Genomic DNA, 4,340 nt, shown 5'->3' with positions numbered 1-4,340 from the left:
CCGATATAACCGAAAAAATTTGCGAGTGAAAATATTTTATACCTCGAAATACCTCGAGACCGAGAAATACCTCACGGAAGATCGCGCCGCCGTGTGTATATACAAGTGTAATCGTGTATGTGCAAGTCGGACAAGTAATATATTTGCCAAGAATAAGCCTTTGATGCCTCTTGCATTTACTCTGGCCGCTTTGTTTCGTCCCGTTCCGCGGAGTACAGTGGAGATGGCCCGATTATGATCAGACGTGCCTCGCATACGATCTCCCAGCCCGTCTCTAACGCTGAAATAATCGCGCGGCGCTCTCATTCAGCGCACTAAGTTGCACGTGTCTCGTATTCTCGAAATAAAATACTACCACCGTCCGCCGAATAATCGCGGAAGATACGTTGACCTAATTGGAGCGCCGGGAATGATGCAGAGGGCCCAGTGGGTTTCAACCGGCGGCGCTTCGCAAAATCTGCGCGCGGAATGGAAAGTCATCCGAATTCACGACAGTCCGATAGACCGTAGACGGATACGTAAACAACGGACGCGATCGCTCCTCATAAATACTAGAGAATTCGTTCTGCTTATTTTCCCTCGGCGAATATCGACGTCGAGATTCCGGTTTGCGATCCATCAGGATAGTAGACTTTTCCGTTCTACATTCGAGATTTTGCAAGCGTGATGAAGCTGATGTCAATTGAAGCTTCCCTCGAGTACGGAGTTCTCTCTCTCTCTCTCTCTTGTTCCTTTATTATTATCCTTTCGTGAAAGGACTGGTTCTTACGCAAATAGAAGTGCGCTAATATTACTATCAAAAACCTTATAGCTTCCATTATTCAGGAGACACCTGGGCGCAATCGTTTCTCCCTGTCCGAGAGACGTCGAGAGTTCTAATTTCCCAAATCAATCGTTAATTTTTATTGACTCTCCGGAGGCGGCGACTAAAGAATCCACGGGTTTTCCCCGGATCGTGGGGAGGAAGAAAATTCAATTCAATTCGATTAGCGGAAAGCGAAGAGAACAATCGTGACCGTGCCGCGAATTCTCAAGCGATCGGATGCTACTCTTGATAATCGTCGTTCTCGAGATCGAGTGCAATCGGTTTGATTTTATTTTTTTTGTTCCTGATATATAAAAAGGAGCCTCGCGGATAAAGCCTCCTCTAAGTTCCGAGGAAGTAGGTAATATTAATTTACCTTTCATTTCGTAAGAAGCAAGGAGAAGCAAGCTACCGGTCCGTGTTTCGATTATCAAAGCGAGATCATCGCGCACCGGAGACTGTCAATATTTCCAATATCGTGTTCATATCGAGTCGATCTATATTTACACGTCCGTCGCGGTACAATTTGTAAGGCGTAAATTCGCTTAAATTTGCTCGTGACATGGCACGTCATCAAACGCGCGCGTCACGCGTCTCCAAAGCTAATCGGCGGAGAATCGAGTATGCTCGTTTAGCAAATTGAATTGAATCTAAATCTTGGTTTGCTTTGTGAAGGATTTCCCTTTTTCTTTTCTTTCCCTCTCGGATACTTCTTTCATTGATTATTCTGTGCATCAAAGATGAGAGAGAGAGAGAGAGAGAGAAACGAAAGTAACATCTGCATCTAATTGTCCGGCAGATACTAGCTGTTTAACTTCTTAAAAAGGAAAAAAGGAAAACGTACCAATGACCTGGAAAAACCAAAATCTTCGTCTGTGCCAATAAAAAGGGATCAGCCCTCACGAGCAGGAGTCGATCGGGAAGAACCGAAAGGAACGAAAAGGGCGGCGCACGTACCGGAGAAAGAAGTGGCGCGGACCATTTTTCGGGAGGATTTACGCTCTCAGATTGTATGTGCGTGTATGTGTGTTTGTGTGTGTGTGTGTGTGTGTGTGTGTGCACGTGCCCGTGAATTTGAACAGCTAAATCACCGGAATTTCATTTCTGTCCGCCGGTCGGGGAACATTACCGTTCGTTCTGTCGTCGTTGCGAGGGATTTTTGGTTCTGGACCAGCGCCGCTCGCTCAGAATTTCTTCCATTCCTTGGTCGCAAACCACCCTCAGGAATCTGGAGGAAACGGCGTCCTTAATTGGGCAGGAGGAATCATCGGTAGATATAAATGGCGCCGTTGAAAGAGAGAAAAAAACAGGCGATTCAAGAGCTTATTAGTTAATTTCGCTTGATGCTTAATTGGCCTACTTTGTGTTTCGTTTTAAAATGATTCGATATGATTCCAAACTACCATTAAAAATTATATCGACTCGCGCGATCACAAGATAAATTCTCCAGGAACCGTTTAACGTTAATTAAGCGTTAAGTAAGTTAATTAAGCGAGTCGCGCGTATTGTTTTGTGTGTCGCGAGGAATATCTCATTGTCAGTCATGCTTCGGTCTAAAATTGCCGATTACGTGAATGGTACCGATTTCAATGGGCGCAAACGAACGTGCGCGAGCGGCATCTAATTAGGCAATGAATATCATCGGGCGGACGATCACAGTAGGCAATCTATCCGCGCTAATTCACAATCGCTATTTGATGGAAATCCTAATTAAATCGCATGATATGCGTTAGCTTAAGCTTAATCAAGCTAGCGGGCTTGATAATAACGGGCTTGACGTGCCGAGTGTTCGGCGGGCCCTCTCCCCAGACGAAAATTATGAGAATTTAGAATCGCATTTAATAATAACATTTAATAATAACATTGGACCGTTATAACGATGATAAGCCTGACGGAATGGACGCGGCGTATCGATTCGTCTCGACGATCCAATTATCCGGATGCCTGAAAGAGGGGGGCGACAAACACAGAGATATTTTAGAGATATAAGATAGATACTTATTATTTACTGTCAGGTATGCTGTACATAATATTTAATTTGTCTTACAAATATTATATAAAATTACAGTCGATCACGGAGAAGTAGATCTCGCTCGCCGTCATTCCCAGAACTACACGACCTTACACGCCACTGGCGTGAATGCACACTCGTAGATACACACACGTACACACATACACAGGCATACCAGTAAAACAAGGCGGACTCGTGAACTAAATCGGTAAATCTTCGAACTTAGAGATGGGAAAAAGAGAGGAAAGAAAGAAAAACAAAAAGGACACGCGCAAAAGTGATTAGCGCGATTAATAGTCGCGCCCGCACGTCGAGGAAAGTGCGTTCTCGAAAGTGCTTTCGTAATCCCCGTCTAGTTTTGATCTGTGGACGTTACGAACCGAAGACGATCGACACGTCTCTTCCGCGTCGCCGGAGATCAATCGTCTTCCTTCGTCGCACGAAAAAGGAAGCGAGGAGGTGCAAAGATTCCGACCCTTCTTCTCTCCTCTTCCTCCTTCTTCTCCTTCCTCTTATCTTCTCCCGTTGCCTCGTATGATCGATTGTAAAGCTTTTCATCGCGAAACGGTCGATTCGCCGTCGTTTCACAAGCGCGATCCCGAGCTTCATCTTCGACGTGTCCAAGACCGCCGTCTGATCCTTCGCGCGCAGATTCTTTCGACGAGGGATGACGCGCGAGAGAAAACGTTCTTTGTCCCTCGCGGAAATTATTATTCCCGGAGACACGCGGAGATGAATAGCCTGTATATATCACCGATTGATCCTGAAGTATCGATTTCCGAACAATTACGCGCGGCCGCGTACGCGTGGATTCACGAGGGGTCACCACACTCGATGCCGCGTCGATACTCCGGGATGATAAAAAAAGAGGTTTAAGTGTTACGCCTCGGCGTAAACTACGCCTGTATCATCCCCTGTCAGGGGGGGTGGGCTCCCGTCGAATCGTTTCTCCCTCTCCCCCTCTGCGAACGATCTATTTCACGCCCATCGGCGATTCTCGTTTATTAGGGTGCAAACGGTTATTAGCGGGGTCGAACGTAAAAAAAAAAAAGAGGAAGACAAACGAAAGATGAATTAAAAGAGAGACGGTTGGATCACGCGGACGAGGAGTAAATCGGTGCCACTTCGGGGTTCTACCTTCGACAAATCGCCGGAAAGCCGAACGACTCTCGCCACGCGTGAATCGTTGTACAGATTGCGAGCGTGAAAAGGTGAATAAAGAAATACAGGATAGAATATAAAATCGTAAGGGATGATGAGAGAGAGAGAGAGAGAGAGAGAGAGAGAAACTTATTTGAGCTATAACGAGTCGAAGAAATGTAATTTCGCTTTCTCTCTCCTTGCGCGCGTTTCGTTATCGCGTCTCACGCGTGTATCTCTCTGGAAATTGTTCCGTCGCTGTATAAGTAAAAGTCTATAATCTCCATTGTGATTCGCGTCGTCTCTCGTTCGAGCATGCCGTCGCGCGAGAAACGATGCTGACGTCCGTCGACCACTTTTGCAAAACGATACACACACATACAC

The sequence above is a fragment of the Pogonomyrmex barbatus genome, unplaced genomic scaffold (genome assembly GCF_055798465.1).
Source record: "Pogonomyrmex barbatus isolate J1 unplaced genomic scaffold, ASM5579846v1 scaffold7, whole genome shotgun sequence".
Taxonomy (NCBI): domain Eukaryota; kingdom Metazoa; phylum Arthropoda; class Insecta; order Hymenoptera; family Formicidae; genus Pogonomyrmex; species Pogonomyrmex barbatus.
The sequence above is the reverse complement of the archived record's forward strand: the minus strand, read 5'-3'. Positions refer to the sequence as shown.